Source organism: Ambystoma mexicanum, chromosome 5p (assembly GCF_040938575.1).
Source record: "Ambystoma mexicanum isolate Mex_15411 chromosome 5p, UKY_AmexF1_1, whole genome shotgun sequence".
Classification (NCBI taxonomy): Eukaryota; Metazoa; Chordata; class Amphibia; order Caudata; family Ambystomatidae; genus Ambystoma; species Ambystoma mexicanum.
Window position 1 is genome coordinate 459,540,160 of NC_090930.1, and position 18,645 is coordinate 459,558,804.

The 18,645-nt window shown below is 42.0% G+C and overlaps 1 protein-coding gene across 1 annotated transcript in view; it reads left to right on the forward strand.

Annotated features, from left to right (window-relative positions):
* The window catches only part of LOC138481016 (sodium- and chloride-dependent neutral and basic amino acid transporter B(0+)-like), an 839,328-nt gene that overhangs the window by 779,301 nt on the left and 41,382 nt on the right, over positions 1-18,645 (forward strand). The gene's annotated exons all lie outside the window — the stretch shown is intronic.

Here is an 18,645-nt window from a genome sequence, read left to right on the forward strand (position 1 = left end):
GTTGGGCCTGGAATTCCTCTTCGTGTTGCTGTTCATTGTACAACATTGTTTGGTGCTGCGTAAAGTTTACATCTGTTATAGTGCTTTCATTTGCTTTGAAAGTGTCTTCATAGGAGTCATAGGTATCTAGTAAAAAGTTGTTGCAGGGACATGTTATACAGTTCTTTATGTTGAGGAGTTTTTAATGACAATTTGATAAGATTAATTAAGCTGCGCTTGGTAGGTTTCACTAAGCTGCCTTCACAATCTGCCACTACATATCTACCTTTCTTTTCATCTGGTTTAATATTATTTTTGTATGTGAAGTTTTGGGCTATGTGGTATAGAGACATGGTTTTCAGGTTTGGGTAGTATGTGTCCAGTAAATTGTTTTTCAAAATGTCTTGTCTGTTGGGATAAATTGTGGCTGTTGTTTCTCTGTCCTCATATGATTTGAGAACTCTTTTTCTAGATTTAGTAGGACCAAGACTTAACCATACTATATTTTCAGATTTTCCATACAAGGCAGTACCGGTTAAACGGTCTGCAGCTTCATAGGAGCCACATTCTCTATGAGAGAACATTTTTATGCCAAAGCTGTACAATTTTTGTGATAGTGTTCTGTCAGATGATATGTCATGTCAGATGATATGTCATCCCAGAGGTCCTGAAGCTCAGTTTTCTCTGCTTTGGTTAGGTAGGCTGAGACATATTGTGCAACTTCAGTGGAATTGTCTTCAATGTACTGCACATCTAGGTTTGCATTCCATAGAAGGGCAATGATTGCATTGTAATCATTGATGTATTTTGATTCTTGTGTTCTTTTTATGTAATATGTGTTCTTAGGTGATTTACCTTTGACACTATGTCTAACTGAAGACATGAAGTTGTTTACTTGACCTGTTGTTGAAACTGGTCTAGGGAAAGCAAAGCGGCATTTGGTTTAGTATTTCCCTTTGTTTTTATATTTACAATGACAATATTTCCCACACTTGTCTGTTTGAAATTGTAAAATGTGTGCATGAAGGTCACTATGTGTTGCTTGTGAAGGGATTTCACAAGTGACATATTTTTGGATGAAGTGCAAAACAGTGGCATCACTGTCTTGACCGAATTTAGGAGCATCTTTAATCCACAAAAGTATGTGCCTGTGTGGTGCTCCTCTGACTTGGTATTCTTTTCTCCAAAAGAAGTGTTGCACTTCTCAGAGGGGAGGAACAGTTTTATTACAAAAGAAGTGTAGCATAACAATGAAGCGATGATGGAAATATCTTGATACATTTACAGGATTTAGAGAGCAGAGTGTTCCTGGTGTTTTTATATCTATGCTTGTTTTGTGTTTGTTTGCTATGTGTAGGAAATCGTGTAAATCTTCCCACGCATATTCTGCACAACTTAATGTCACAAACCAAGTGGGTGGTCCAAGGTTTCTTATCATAGAGCGTACATCTCTGTGACGTCTGAACCAGTATTATTTTGTACCACGCATGTTTGCTAAAAGATTTGTAATGCTTGACTGTAAAATCTCATCTTTTGCTTGCACTTTTTGTAGTAATTCCGTAGCTGATATATTTTGAAAATGGGTACCTGGTTTCAATTTGTGTGCAACTCCGTAGCATAGAGTTGCTAGTTCACTTTCAAAGAGAAGGTGGAATATGTATTTCACGTTGTCTGAATCCTGGGTTTTCAGAATACATTCGTAAAGAGCGGCATTCTGATGCTGTTATTTGTGTGGGTCTATCATCGTACCTTCCTTCTTTCCCAGTAGGAAAGAGTAGAGGAAAGGCACATGCTTCTATACTTTCTGCTCATATGCTGATTGGAGATCCTTTGGCTTGTCACATTTGGTACGTTTCCAGTGCATCATCTATGGTGTCTTTAGAGTGTAATGGATGAGTTGTATAATGGTCTAAAATATTGGATTCTGTAGCAGGATCTAGAGTTGAAATTAACCAGTTTCTGATGACTCTTGAATACAGTGGTTTCCCTCAGGTTTTCTTCAATATTCATTTCTCTGTAGTATTCATTTTTGTCTTTTAGATATTGCAGGGCTTGTCTAACTTTATGTAAGTCCATGAGTTGTTGCCAAATTATTTTGTCTTTTGTAGGTACGCCATTTACTAAGATAATTAAAGATTGATCTATTGGACGTTGCACTCCTAGAGTGTGTACATTTTCTTTGAGATCTAATGGCAAATAAACTACTTTGCCACAAATGCCTTTCACTAATTCAGAGCGAGATAGTTTTACTGTTTTTAGTTGAAGGCATATTATTGCTTGAAATGGGTGCACTGTTTGAATTATAATGCTCTCATATAAGTTGAGATATTGCTGGGGTTTTGGTAATGGGAATAATTCCAAGTTATTCGTGATAGCACGTGAAGGTGTTTAGTTGTTGTCAAGTTTTGCAGTGCAGTAACTGCAAAGTATTAAGGGGTCAGTAATCTTGTATTTGTTTTCTGCTATGAAATAGAGATCTAATTGGAACCATTTAGAATCTTCATTATCTTCTAGATTGTACATTATGTCTACAGTTTTTGTACTATTTGGTCTGGTACTTCAGCAGATGTACTTTTAAACTTTAATATTTCTTTTTGTATGTATGTAAAAGAAGGTTGCCATCTGTACAGTTGTTGCTAGTCTGTGGCATTCAGTTCCAAAATATTTTCTCTGGATATGCTCTATTTCTTCGAGTAGTTGTTTGACTGTATCATGTAGAAGATTGTTATTTAAATTGGCTAGTCCTAAAGCAGGAATTTTGACGTAGTACAGTTTACAGACCAGATATCTTATAGTTAAATGATGTGTTGATATCATTTTGATATGGTGGGAGGTGTTTTTACAAATAGGTCCACAAATGCAGGCTAATGAATGTCCTTGAAGTCCTGTGTATTTGCGCACTGGACAGGAGTCCATATATTGTAATAGTTTCATTATGATTTTGTCTTTGCCTTTCACATACTGATTGAGGAACTGGCGTAAAGATTTGAAAGATTTTTTGGCTATGTTACACATTGATGTGCACGGCCATTTGTAGACTGGATGTATTGGTTCAGTGGAATTGAGAGTTGATACTTAGTTTTCTGGGGATATTTTTGTGAGCAGTGTTTCTTGTTCCATAATGGTATTATAAAGTTGTTCATACCGTCTTCCACTGCTATGTATGGCAATTGGGTTTATTTGCATTTGTTTGTATGCTTCTTCATTGAAATATGGTTCTGTGCTCATGGTGTGACTCCATTCACCTCCACAGATGTTTGTGAAGCTTTCTTTGTTGATATTCCGTTTATTGAAAAGTCTTTTTTGTAGTTCAGTACTTAGTTTTGTTAGTGGTTTCATTCTGTTTAAAACTAAAATTAATAATTTCCTTTTGAGAAGGATTGCACTGTCTATCAGAGCTTCTAGGATTCATTTTCTACGGTAGGTTTTCAGGGTTGGCGTGATTTCGCTCCTGTTTTTATGAGGTTCTGAAGGACTCAGTGGCGGAAAAGCTTTTGTAAAAGATTTTTTTTTTGGTATGCTTACTTGGCGGTACACCAAGATTTATAGGTGCAGTGTTAGCACTGGTGGTAGCTGCAGTGTTGTTAATCACTTTCTGTTCCGTTTTACATTTTGAAAGAGGCGGCAAAGTTTCTGTACTGGAAGCTTGTTTTGTTTCGCTTAATGACTGTATCAGATGTTTTGTTTGAACTTTTTGTACACATTCTGCTACAGGTGGATGCTTATTTTGGAGGGTTTTAGTTTGATTTCGTTTACATTTGCATTGCTTTGTACGATTTGCTTTTTGGTAGGAATTCTTTGGGGTCTGTTGGAGAAAAAAAGAAGTGTGGGTTGAGATCTTGTGCAGTGTATGAGTGCTTTGTACATGAGTGTTTGAGTATGATGGTAAGGATGTATGTAGAGGTGTGTGATTGTGCAATGGGATGCTACATCAGTTTGGGAAGGCTATTATTGTATTTGTGTGTTAATATACTGCTGTTCAGATTGCAATACAAAGTAGGGAGCTGGTGAGGGGAAGCACTAATACTGAATCTAATGTTGCAGGGTTAGTACAATTGTTTGTTCTAGAATACTAGAATTCTACAGTGTTTGAGTAACAGTTAGATCATTATGGCAGTATTGCACTTACTTTTTTGGATGGAAAGAGTAGGTTTCTTAAGAGTTCTCCTTCATACTTCAGACTCTGTTGCTTTTCAGGGCAGTGGTCTTCAGTGCAATTGTGAAAGAAAGAATTTAGTATATATATGTGTTAATAGTACTGTTGTTAATGTAGACATGTATTTCTTTGTTTTTGCAGTAGTAGTGCTTTCTGATAACTCTGCATAGCATGTGCATGCACTTTCCTTTGCCTATGTGCATTCTATATATTTCATTTAGAATCTGTTAGTTGAATGTGCTTCAGAAATGAGTGCAATAGTAAGTGTGCAGAGCACAGGTGATGTTATTGGATGTTAGGAGATAGAAGAAATAATTGTATGCTAGGTTTGCTATTTTTACAGGGTAAATGGCAGGAAGTGTACGGAAAAGTATGCAATGTATGCATTTGTGAAAGTCTGGGAAATAAAGCAGAAGGATTTGATTGGGTCAACAGCTTATTACTTAGTAGGTCATTACCAAAGTGCTGGGTGATTCTGTGGTGCTTGGAGTTGGGAGAGTCTGAAATAAAGTAAGGGTTGCAAGGAAGGATCTGGTGCTTGTGTTGCAGACTGAAGGGAATGGGGGAGATGTTGTATGTGTTGCTTCACAACAGTGTACATAGTTGTAGATGATGTGATAGACATGAATGCACCTGTGCATAGTTGGAATGCTGTTGTAAATTCTAGAACGGAATGGGCAACCAGCTGGAATGAGAGAGCTGTCTAAATTGGAAGAACAGTTGTAGAGGCAGTGGTGTTGTTTCAGCTGAGAGCCTTTCAAATGATATTGGATATCTGTGTGCATAAATAAAGATGCATGTACTCATCCTGGGTGAGTTTCATTTTATAACACACTGGAAAGCCTTTTTCCATAATTATACTGTTATTTCATTCATCTTTTAACATGAAATGACACTTTGTTAGATAGCTGTGTGTGTTGTGTTTGATTAGTATTATAATCATTTGCAAAGGAAGTTGAAATGATAGAATATATGTTAAATATACAGAATGTATAGAAAGAAAATTGTTTGTACATATTATGCACTATACTGCATTAAATGCTATTACGGTTGAAATGTGGATAAATAGGTGGCAGTGAGTACACAAATGATAGAATGAATGAAGAAATTAACAGTTTGCACATTGCAGTTAATAATATGTGTAAATACAAATTTGGAGAGCAGACAACTTTGCAAGTGACAGTTGATCAGAGCAGAAGGGAGAAATGACAGTAAGCTTGTTTTACAGGTTATACAGGGTAAGTGGTAGTTACTCTGTTTATATGCATTCATACATGCCAAACCTCCCGATTTAGGTGGGAGACTCCCAATTTTTCGGTGAAAAATATAGTTATTTTTCACATTCTCCCATGTAAAATTACTGTAGCCCCAATGCATTTCTATGGGGAAATGTAGGTCTCCCGATTTCCCTGTGGAAATCTCCCTGCCAGGTGGCTCTGAATGTTGGCATGTATGTGCATTTATACAAGAAATGTACATGTACTGTGCAGAACATTTTCATACCTGTAGTTTATGTTCATGCATGTGGATGTGCATGAATCTGCAAAAAGAAATGATGGAGAGTTTAGTAGTAGTTGCTGTAGGTGCTTTGCAGTAACAGCGCAATTGTACTCAGAGTGATCAACAGTACATCTAAAATGATGAATTGTGATGATGGAGTTAGATGTAGATTTATTAGATGTGATTGGTGGATGGTTGTGTGACTGTTTAAGAGTAGCCAATGAGGGAATGGTGTAGAGAGTGAAGTGGAAAGTGTAGAAGGGCTGTCCCAGTGTTACGCGCTGCATGGACAACGTGGCTGTTTGTGGACATGGCGTGCCACATACGGGGCTTCTCAACATATCTGCAATGGAAATAGGACTTTACGGATTAGCTAATCAGGTATTGAGGTTCTGCTTTGTATTGAGAGAGGCTGTGTGTAGTGAAGATGGCAGAGGTGGAGAAAGTCAGGATGTTGGTGCTTGGAGATATGTTTGTGAATGGTTTGGAGCAGTATGCTAAATGTTGGAATGTGGCTAACAATTGTGATGTAAAAGGAGTGGAGGTGGTGTGGAGCACTGTGCCTGGGTTCAATTTGCAGGCAATGTTAGAAGTTTGTGAAGATAGGGCTAGGGTTAATAGTCAACATGTGGTTGTTCTGTACTGTGGTGCTTTGCATTTGGGCTATGTCAGTGCCCCTACTTTGTTAAAGACTTAGAAAACGTGTTTCAGGCAGTAATAAAACTACTTCCAAATGCCAAGGTAATTTTTTCCGGTTTGGTACCTAGGGCAATATGGGACAATAGTTCTGTTGTTTGTCCTCAGCAAAATATTGCTAGGTGCTTAATCAACCGAGGCATGCTTCCTTGTATGCTTAGAGCTGGCATGTTCTTTTACAACAATGACAGCATTGACTTTGGTAATGTTGATTACTTTAAAAAAGATGGCATGTCTTTATCTTTTATGGGAAATGCCATGCTGTTTTGGAATTTAAGGGTTGCTTTGGAGAAGCTAATGTGAAGACTTTTGGAGGAAAATAAGAAAAAAAATAATAAACAAAATAAAAGGTATCTGTGAAGCATCTGCAAAAAAAAACCCAACAAAAGGCTCTTTTCAGAGCCAACCTCAAAGAGGAAATGGGGCACACTATTTCAATTTTAATTCCCCACGCTCAGATTTTTCGATTTGTCCGCGGACACTGCAGTTGTCCGCACACAGCTCGTATTACATACAGTTTTTTTGAGGTTGAGAGGCATGCAAATGAGACTTACCAGAGCAAGGGATTGGTCAAAAGGTTTTACTGGGTGCTATGTGTGAGCGGAGACTTAGTCAGAAAGTCTTTTTCCTGAGAGGAGAGCAGATAGCTATGGCTGTGTGTTTCAGAAAGCAGATTGTCTGGATTTTGGGAGATTTGTGGATAAATTGGTTGGAGGTGCATGCAGATCGCTGTGGAGTGGCTGTACATCTTAGATTCCGTCATGAATGTTCTTAGGACACTTTAATTTGCCTAGTTACGAACATGCGGACGTCTTTAGTGTTCTGCAGACACCCCCATTTTGACTACGGAGAGCTCAAACAGGTAAAATGTCCTTAGGACACCCCCATTTTGCTTAATTACGGGCAGGCGGACATCTTTTGTGTCCTAAGGACACTTCCATCTTGATTGAGGACAGTGCAAACAGGTATCATGTGCTTAGGACAGCCCCATTTTGGCTAATTACGGACATCCCGGACACCCTAACTGCCTTTTAAAAATAATAAGACAAAGAGGAATATGGTAACAATACACTTAATATATTTCATTATTTCATAAAAGTATAACAAATATGAAATAGAGGGGAAGCAGAAACTGAAACAAATACAGGGGAATTAGGGGTTTGTACATGATGGTGGTAGGAGAGGAAGGGATTGAAGTCTCATCTTAACTTTTTTCTTGCTGGGGAGTTTTTGGGGATGGTTGGGTGGGACATGGAGAAGGGGTACAGGTACATGTGGGACAGTGATATTTATTTTTTTCTTTTATATGGTCCTCCATAAAGTGTTTTAAAAGAATGAAATTTGACATTAATACATCAATTTCTTGCTCCAATTGCTGCAGATGATTTCCTAAGGTCTCTGTTTCTGTATATGGAATGCCTGTATGGCCGGTAAAAAAAATGGTTAATGGTTAAGTACACATAAAGTAATGGATAATAAGTGGTTTATATAGAGAAGTGCATTGTCTATGTAACGCTCACCTGATTCCCGTAGAGGCGCCGGTCTTGACTGGGCGTATACCGTATCTTCAAAGGTGATGTGTAACACACGGCTGGCTCTTTGGGCTGGACCTCTGTGCACTGTATGTCTGACTCGAAGGGTAAGATGTCTGCAGATAGAAAATATGGGATTAAGGAACTGGGTTATTGAATGTCTCTCTCTTCTTCCCTTTCTCTTCTCCTGTAGAACCCCAAAGGTTAACGCTCTCACCTTAGGTAAGTGAACGCCGTGCTCTCCATCTGCCTCGGGGCAGGGTGCTGTAACCAGTTTCTTCACTGGATAAGGGGAGCAGGCCTCTTGACTTCAGAGGACTGCTGTCTGTCGTTTACTGCACGAACGGTAAGTTTTGAGTAATTCTAATGTCTTTAAAGTCTTTAGTAATGATGTTTCTTGTTTTGCAGGGTTCTGGCGATGGCGGATGACGGGCTGAAGTGAGTTGAAGATGTAGCCCGTGTGATGAATAGAAGCGCCTGGAAGCACGTAAGTAAGCGCTTGTTGCCTGCTTCACGATGCGCTCTAACTGTCTTTTTATTTTGCAGGTACAAGTTCGGAGCGGCTGCAGGGTGCCGGAATACCCACTGGGTTAGATGTGGAAAGGAGTAATGGCACGTGAGTATTAAAGTTCCCCAATGTCTTTAAACGCACCTTGTTTTGTCTTTCAGATGCGGGATGCAGCGCCGAAGGCCTCCGGAGCGTGCAAAGAGTTGGTAAGCTTTTGTCTTTCAGATGCCGGAATGCAGTGTGAAGACCTCCGGAGCGCACGAAGAGTAGGTAAGCCTTTGTCTTTCAGATGCCGGAATGCAGCGCGAGGCGTTGGTGACAGCCGATGGACCAGGTAAGTGAAGAGCTGTCACTGAAGACCGTAATGCTAACCTGTTCTTTCTTGTCTTTATAGGTGTTGCTGAAGACTGGATTCAGGATGGTAAGCCTTTTTCCTTAGGCCCAGGATCAGATGCAGCAGACACAATGAGCGTTCTGCTGCAGAGGATGCAGAATAACGCAAAGCGTTGGTGACAGCCGATGGACCAGGTAAGTGAAGAGCTGTCACTGAAGACCGTAATGCTAACCTGTTCTTTCTTGTCTTTATAGGTGTTGCTGAAGACTGGATTCAGGATGGTAAGCCTTTTTCCTTAGGCCCAGGATCAGATGCAGCAGACACAATGAGCGTTCTGCTGCAGAGGATGCAGAATAACGCAAAGCAAGATTCATCCATCGGGTGTGGTTTAAATAGCCTCCTGTAGTGCTTAGGTGTCTCCTTCCACAGCCACGCCTAGGTAAGAAAAGAGTTCCTGCTTTCCAGAAGAGTTCCAGTGTTCTGAATCTAGGGAGTGGCTCCTGCCCCACCCAACAGGAAAAGTAGTTCCAAACAGAAGAGGATCAGAGGCTAAACTGGCAGGCAAGTAAGCAGCATGGTCTGCTGCAGGTAAGTCCACCCAAGCATTATGAGCCCGGCGCTTCCAGCGCTGGGACTGGGCATATTTATGAGCCTGGTGCCACTGGCGCCAGGACTGGGTCCAAAAGGTCCCAATTGGGACAGGTTGGCACTCGGGACCTGGGTTATGGATCTGCTTCCAAGGGAGTTGGGAAAACCCTGACCTTTTGGAAGCAGAGATCATGACAGTACCCCCCCATCAAGGCCCCTCCCAAACAGGGCTTCTCCGGGGGTTTTGGCTTGTCAGGAAATGTTCGGTGAAATCTTTTGATTAGGCGAGGAGCGTGGACATATTCAGCAGGTTCCCAGGATCTCTCTTGGGGGCCGTAGCCTTTCCAGTCAATTAGGTAAAATAGTTTAGATTTGGAGATCTTGGAGTCCAGAATGCTTTTGACTTCAAACTCGAGTTCTCCATCAACTAGGATAGGTTTTGGAGATTTAGTTAGTCGGGTTTGAGGTTGCACGGGTTTTAATAGAGAGACGTGGAAGACCGGATGTATCTTCATGTGCGGGGGCAAGTCCAACTTGACCGCTACTGGGTTTACTATGGTAGTGATGGAAGAGGGACCAAGGTATCTTGGGTTGAATGTGCGTGGCCCTTTAGAGGTAGATATTTGGTGGATAACCAGACTTGATCCCCTACTTGATATTGAGGGGCTTCCTTCCGATGTTGATCTGCTCCTTTCTTGTATTGTTCTTTAGCCCTTTGAAGGTGAGAAACAGCTTCCTTAAAGGCTTGGGTGATTGTAGAATGCAGGTAGTCTACTGCTGGTGTTTCAAGATCTTGGAGGGGATCCAACTCCGAGGTTCGAGGGTGACTGCCGTACAAAAGAAAAAACGTGGTTTTCCCAGTTCCCGAATGGACAGAGTTATTGTAGGCATATTCGGCTATCCAAAGGATGTCTTTCCAAGTTTTTTCAGTTTGTTGCAGCATGCAGCGTAAATACTGTTCCAGAGTTTGATTGGTCCTCTCGGTTTGTCCGTCGGTCTGAGGGTGGTGACTGGTCGATAGTCTCACATCAATTTGAGCCGACCGACAGCAACTTCGCCAAAAATGAGAAATAAATTGACTACCTCGATCCGAAATTAGAACCGAAGGAAAACCGTGCAGTCGGACGATGTTTTCGAGAAATTCTCGGGCCAGAGTTGCTGCTGTTGGCAAGCCTTTGAGCGGAATGAAATGCGCCATCTTGGAGAATAAGTCCATGATTACTAGAATCGTATTGTATCCGGAGCATGGAGGTAGATTGGTGATGAAGTCCATAGAAAGCGTATGCCAAGGGCGAGGTGGGATGTCAATAGGGCGTAAGAGGCCTGCTGGTCTTTCCTTTTGACTCTTGTTTTGGGCGCATACTCCACAGGACATTATAAAGTCTCTGATATCTTTTTTCCAAGACGGCCACCAGAAGTAGCTCTTGATCTTTTCTGAGGTCTTGGCCATACCGGGATGTCCTTCCATTAAAGAATCGTGATAACAAGAGATTACTTTTTTCTGTAAATCTGTGCTGGGTAGGTATAATCGTTCTTGGAAATCCAGTAAGTTGTCCTTTACTGCAAAATCCTTTCCCTGCAGATGCCAATTCTGTATGTCTGCTGGAGTTACAAGTTGCCTGGCTTTATCCTTAACTTCCTCTATGGATTCTGTGGCGATTACACCCAGAATTCTTTGTTCGGGAATGATTGGTACAGGTTTAGGGTTGATCAAGTGTTCTTCCACTCCCATCCGAGAAAGGGCATCAGCTTTACCATTCTTTGTACCAGGTCGATAGGTAATTATGAAGTCAAACTCGGCAAAGAATAATGCCCAACGGAGTTGTCTAGAGGATTGGGCTTTTGCGGTTTTCAAATATTGCAGGTTTCGGTGATCCGTAATCACAGTAACGGTGTGTCGGGCACCCAGCAGATAATGCCGCCAAGCCTTAAAGGCAGACTTGATAGCCAGAAGTTCCTTGTCAGTAATCGTGTAATTGATTTCAGGAGGCGAGAATTTGCGGGACCAAAATGCCACGGGATGCAACTGATTGGTTACCGGGTCCTTTTGTGATAGAACTGCCCCCATGGCAAGGCTTGAAGCATCAGTTTCCACGATGTAGGGGAGTTCGGGGCGAGGGTGTTTTAAGATTGGTGCAGAGATAAATTTAGTCTTCAAATCCTGGAAAGCTTGTTCCGCCTCGGTAGACCATTCAAAACGTTTGTTTTTCTTTAACAAGGCAGTGATGGGCTGGACTATTCGAGAGAATTCGGGGATAAACCTGCGGTAAAAGTTAGCGAAGCCTAACATGCTTTGCACACCTTTTACGGAGGATGGTGATGGCCATTTGAGAACTGCATCGACCTTCTTTGAATCCATACGCACTCCGCCAGGTGATAATATGAATCCCAAGAATTCAATTTCAGTCACGTTGAAAACACATTTTTCCAACTTAGCGAAAAGTTTGTGTTGACGCAATCTTTCGAGGACCATTTTCACGTGTTTCCGATGTTCAGATTCCGATGAAGAATAAACGAGGATGTCGTCAATGTAAACAACAACACAAACATCTATGAGCTCTCTGAGGACATCGTTCATAAAATATTGAAAGGCGGCCGGGGCATTGCAAAGTCCGAAGGGCATGACCTGATATTCAAATAGCCCATACTTGGTGCGGAAGGCCGTCTTCCATTCATCGCCCTCTTTTACTCATACCAAGTGGTAAGCTCCTCTAAGATCCAGCTTTGTATATATGCATGCTTTTCTGACTTGGTCCAGGAGTTCAGGGATCAAAGGTAACGGATATCTATTCTTAACGGTGATCTGGTTCAGGGAGCGATAATCTATACAAGTTCTAAGGTCTCCTTCCTTTTTTGGAACGAAGAACAAAGCTGAAGAAGCAGGGGACTTGGAAGGACGAATAAACCCATTTGCCAGGTATTGATCCAGGTATTGTCGAAGGTGAAGGTTCTCAGGCTCGGTGAGGGCATAAATTCTACTACAAGGAGGAGTAGATCCAGGTATCAGGTCTATCTGGCAGTCATAAGACCTATGAGGAGGTAGAGAGTTAGCCTGATCCTTCCGGAAAACATCTTGGTATTCTAGGTATTCGGGAGGTAACTGGGGAGTCTCTGAAGAAATTGCTGCCAGTGCAACACCAGGTGGAGGGGGTGACAAGTAGAGACACATTCTGGAAACTGGACCGTTCTTGCTCGCCAATCGATCAGAGAATTGTGTTTCTCTAACCAAGGTATTCCTAGAATAATCTGAAACTGAGGGGCCTTGATCACATCGAACAGAATCTTCTCATGGTGTCCATCTTGACTTACTAGCGTCACCTCTTGAGTGGTATGCGTTACTGGCCCGGAGGCTATCTCCGTACCATCCACCGTAGTAATGACGTCCTTTACAGCCTTGGGACAAAGAGTTAGATTCATCCTCAAAACCATTTCATGATCCACATAGTTGCCGATGCACCGCTGTCGACGTAAGCTTCAATTGCATGGAATCGATCCGGATTATCAGGGCTAATGAGGACCATAGGTATCACGAAATGCGAGGTCACGGAACTGGTTTTCACGCTCGGCAAGAGGACCTCTATTCTTGTCGGGCGAGGTCGTTTCCCTGCTCAGAGTTTGTAACTTTGGTAACTGTAGCTCCTACTGCCTTCTTGGCAGGTTTCACCGGACAGTCTCGAAGAAAGTGCCTGGAGTTTCCGCAATAGAGGCATAATTGCAACTGTTTTCTCCTTTCCCGCTCCTTTTGTGTTAGAGGACCTTTCAGACCCCCTATTTGCATGGGTTCCCCGGAGTCTACTCCTTTGGAAGGAGTTGGCGGTTTGGAAAATACTCGAGCATCAAACTTGGAACGATCGGCCTTCCTGTTCTGCAGTCTGTGATCTATTTGAACGACAAAGTCTATATAGTCCGAACAATCTTGTGGGGGATTCACTACTTGGGCTAACACATCTTTGAGCTCTCCACGTAGACCTCTTTAAAACAGCGTAATCCTTTTGACCTCAGGCCATTGAGTTTCCACTATCAGTCTGTTGAAAGACGCAATATAAGCCAAAAGGTCTTGATTACCTTGTCGCAACGAAAGAAGCTCATTGTCCAAGGCCTGCCCCTGTGAATGTCTTGCGAACAGTTTTTCCATACTGAGCTGAAAAGCTTGAAAATCATGGAGGACCGGATCATCTTGATTTACTAGAGGGATCGACCAGTCTGCTGCATTGCCACTAAGGTACGAAAGCATGAAAGCTACTTTAGCTTGATCAGTTGGAAAGGCTGCTGGCCGGCATAAGAAATGCAACCGGCACTGATTGATAAATACTGCAAACCTCTTTGGGTCACCAGAAAATCGTTCGGGCAGAGCCAGAGGTACATTCCCAGGTAGGTTGATCTGCACTGGATTAATAGAGGATGTAGAAGGAAGATTTCCCCCAGATGCGGGTAACGGGGTCTGTCCGGCTTGTGACTGTAGCAATTGTCTAGCGAGATCATCTGTTCGCTCCTTGGAAATAATCAGTTCCCTTCTTAGAGCATTCGTTTCCTGACGGGCTGCATGCACTTCTGCCCTTAGTTCCCCAAGTAACTGGGCTAGCTGGTCGGTATCCGAGGTCTCCATAGCGCCTGGACGGGAGTTTTGTGGTAGGCTTTGCGTTCTGTAATGCTCACCTGATTCCCGTAGAGGCGCCGGTCTTGACTGGGCGTATACCGTATCTTCAAAGGTGATGTGTAACACACGGCTGGCTCTTTGGGCTGGACCTCTGTGCACTGTATGTCTGACTCGAAGGGTAAGATGTCTGCAGATAGAAAATATGGGATTAAGGAACTGGGTTATTGAATGTCTCTCTCTTCTTCCCTTTCTCTTCTCCTGTAGAACCCCAAAGGTTAACGCTCTCACCTTAGGTAAGTGAACGCCGTGCTCTCCATCTGCCTCGGGGCAGGGTGCTGTAACCAGTTTCTTCACTGGATAAGGGGAGCAGGCCTCTTGACTTCAAAGGACTGCTGTCCGTCGTTTACTGCACGAACGGTAAGTTTCGAGTAATTCTAATGTCTTTAAAGTCTTTAGTAATGATGTTTCTTGTTTTACAGTGTTCCGGCGATGGCGGATGACGGGCTGAAGTGAGTTGAAGATGGAGCCCGTGTGATGAATAGAAGCGCCTGGAAGCACTTAAGTAAGCGCTTGTTGCCTGCTTCACGATGCGCTCTAACTGTCTTTTTATTTTGCAGGTACAAGTTCGGAGCGGCTGCAGGGTGCCGGAATACCCACTGGGTTAGATGTGGAAAGGAGTAATGGCACATGAGTATTAAAGTTCCCCAATGTCTTTAAACGCACCTTGTTTTGTCTTTCAGATGCGGGATGCAGCGCCGAAGGCCTCCGGAGCGTGCGAAGAGTTGGTAAGCTTTTGTCTTTCAGATGCCGGAATGCAGTGTGAAGACCTCCGGAGCACACAAAGAGTAGGTAAGCCTTTGTCTTTCAGATGCCGGAATGCAGCGCGAGGCGTTGGTGACAGCCGATGGACCAGGTAAGTGAAAAGCTGTCACTGAAGACCGTAATGCTAACCTGTTCTTTCTTGTCTTTATAGGTGTTGCTGAAGACTGGATTCAGGATGGTAAGCCTTTTTCCTTAGGCCCAGGATCAGATGCAGAAGACACGATGAGCGTTCTGCTGCAGAGGATGCAGAATAACGCAAAGCAAGATTCATCCATCGGGTGTGGTTTAAATAGCCTCCTGTAGCGCTTAGGTGTCTCCTTCCACAGCCACGCCTAGGTAAGAAAAGAGTTCCTGCTTTCCAGAAGAGTTCCAGTGTTCTGAATCTAGGGAGTGGCTCCTGCCCCACCCAACAGGAAAAGTAGTTCCAAACAGAAGAGGATCAGAGGCTCAACTGGCAGGCAAGTAAGCAGCATGGTCTGCTGCAGGTAAGTCCACCCAAGCATTATGAGCCCGGCGCTTCCAGCGCTGGGACTGGGCATATTTATGAGCCTGGTGCCACTGGCGCCAGGACTGGGTCCAAAAGGTCCCAATTGGGACAGGTTGGCACTCGGAACCTGGGTTGTGGATCTGCTTCCAAGGGAGTTGGGAAAACCCTGACCTTTTGGAAGCAGAGATCATGACAGTCTACCATTAGTATCACTGTCTTCACTCATTTCATCCAGAGGAAAATGTTCTTCCAGCCATTCCAAAGTACTAGAGATTTCTGTGTAAAAATAAAAAAATATTAATTTTAGTGTACTTAATACAAAAAGTGTATATATTTATATACAATAAATGTAGTATACCCACTAGTTTCTTGCTAAGTTGTGCGGTTACTGCTGCGTAGTTGTGCTGTTACTTTTTGTTGTGCAGATTCTGTGAGGTAATTCTGTTGGAAGCATATTTATTTTGTTTTGGTATATTTCATTATATTGCATATGCTATGTAATTGGACGGTTGTTTTCTTACATATACAGTTTGCACTTCTTATTTATTATTGAATGTATTGTATTTATGCGCTGCTTTTTGAACATGTTGAGTGTGTTTATTCCATGATACAACAATGTAAGATACCCCCTAAGTTTTTGGATAGTGTTGCTGTTGACCACGTCCGCCCGCGGACATGCGCATGGTCCGCAGGCATCAGAACCACTAGCGCAGGTAGGGGGTTCAGCATGTTCTATGTTATATGTTTATAACCTAAGGGAATCCTAGTTAACATTCATCAAATGTATATTATCTATATCAATATTCAGTGAAAAAACGTTGTTACAGAAACGTTACAGTTAAGTTGCACTACTAAAAATCGATGAAATTCAGTGAAAAAAATTTGTTAAAGAGAAGTTATGGTTCCAAGTAAAACCGAAAACCCCCGAAATTCACCAGTTATGGTAAGCTAAGCAACCATAACTCGTACCACCACCATGCACTAACACCCAGGACATCAAAGTTGACATCACAAATGTCATTGATGACATCACTGATGACATCACATGTGCATTTACTTTTCATGAAAAGCCTGTACAAGGGATTCTTATTGTAATGTTAATAAAAAAAGTGTCAAGGATCATTGGAATAAATATCATGAGGTACGTAGTGCATTAAGCAATGCATTAATCCAAACAGTATTCTATTACAAAGTTTTTACCAGTATACTAAGGTGCATATGTAGAAACATAGGTATAGCATGCAGCAGACATGATGGAGGTGCAATATTAATAATATTGCTATGTTAAATACTAAAATTATAAATGCTTTCTTATTAGAGTTCTGCATACTGTAAACATGTAATAAGTACCTAATAAAACCCACTTAGTACATAATTGCATTATTGCAGACAACACATACAAATATGATCATATACATGAAAAATGAAGTAAACAAAAGAACAGCAGTATCACCAGACAATCGTCATAACCTAACTGATTATCTTCATGCACAGAAATGATTGCTCTGCTTCAAAACTACTACTTCCCTATCTAACACTATCACATAATGTGACTGGACCCTACGGAAAGTAGTGCGAGTACAATGTATACAAATATGAGCATATCCAGGGAAAGTACAGCAATAAAAAAACAGCAGGACTATAAAAGTGTTCATAACCTCACTGATCATGTTCATACATAGAAAGCATTGCTGTCTTCCAAGTCTGTGTTTCCCCCATTTATATGTTTCATATGAGTGAACCCCAAGTGAATGACTACAAATATAGTACTTTTCGAATGTTTAGTTCCTGACTGTTACTGGCCTAGATATGTCAGTAAAGGAAAAAAGAGGGAGCCAGACATGTGATGTCATCAGTGATGTCATCAATTACATTTGTGATGTCATCTTTGATGTCCTGGGTGTTAGTCTTAGCAGTGCACGGTGGTCGCGTGAGTTATGGTTGCTTAGCTTACCATAACTGGCGAATTTCAGGATGTTTTCGGTTTTAGTTGGAACCATAACGTCTCTTAAACAACGTTATTTTCACTGAATTTCATAGGTTTTTAGTAGTGCAACTTAACCATAACGTCCCTTTTACAAAGTTTTTTTTACTGAATATATATATATATATACAAATACAATATACCTACACACTCTAATTATACACTCTAATTGAATTCTCTCATATTAATTTCACTGTCTTTTTGCTAGTCACTACATATTCTGTCATAATATTAATTATGCCATTTTGCGTAACTGTCTGTCAAAGCCCCTTCGAGTATCAGATTCTGCACCCTCATTTTATCCTAAGGTGCACACGCTGCCCTCTATTAACAGGACATGGTAACTGGAGTCCAAGTCGAGAGGGTTATATAAAATCTGGATTATGCAGATTAACTCCCATAAGAGCTGACCCTCAGCATAAGAGAAGTCCTTCCTCACACACCACTATAACCATCCCCATAAATGGCCTGCAGGAAGTCCAGTCTGGGACTTTACTCCCAGAGCACCCATAGTTTACAACCCACCTTCATTTAAAATGCCCATATTTTCTTCCTGGTGTTCTGTCTACAGAATCTGACAATTCATCTGCCTAGGGGTAAGCAGAAGGGCTCTGACTGCCTGTTTTTTTTAGGATAGTTTCAACATGCCAGACTCGCAATGACACTCTGGAAGATTGAAAGGCTTGGCCACTGCTGAGGCAAAGACATTGCTCTTTGTCCTTAAACATTTTGCATAAACAATCAAGCCTAGATAGCTGCCTGTATAATGAAACATCTGATCCATAAAGGATGAAAATGTAGCTATTTCTTGCAGGAGTTCTGAACATTGCAAATTTGCATTTCTGGCAGACACCCCCTACCATTGGTGATATGATATGACATGATGCAGCATTAATAATGCACCTGTACACAAGAGTTTCTAGGTATAATAAGACAAGGAGGTGGAAACAAACAGGGACCAACATAATGATCTTAATAGGCCTTGTGTCATTCAGATCATGCACGTGCGGAGAAGAGGGAAAGGGAGAAGTGCCAGGGGGAAGGGGGAAGTGCAGTTAACTCACAAGTGCAGCCAGTGGGTGGCTCATAAGTGCAGAGAGAAGGGACTCTAGGGTTACAGATGCAGACCCTTAAGTGCTGGGCAGCCCGGAGGCAGTGCGAGCACGAATGGACATGCAATAGCCTGGGCCAATGTTCCGAGGGTCACCAGGTGACCAGTGCGCAGAACAGTCAGGTGCATAAGCAAGGGACAGGGAAGAGAGAAAGCGGAAGCAAAAAGCAAGGTCTTGAGTTGCTTCTGGAACCAGAGGTGGTTCTGCTCAAGTCTGTCTTGAGAGGATAGCTCAGTGGCAATGTGCTCGCCTTGGAAGCAAGACAAGGTAGAGCAACACATGTTCGATCCCCGGGTCCGTGTTCAGAAACCTCTGGGTATTTAGCATGTTATAAATAACCTATTACACAT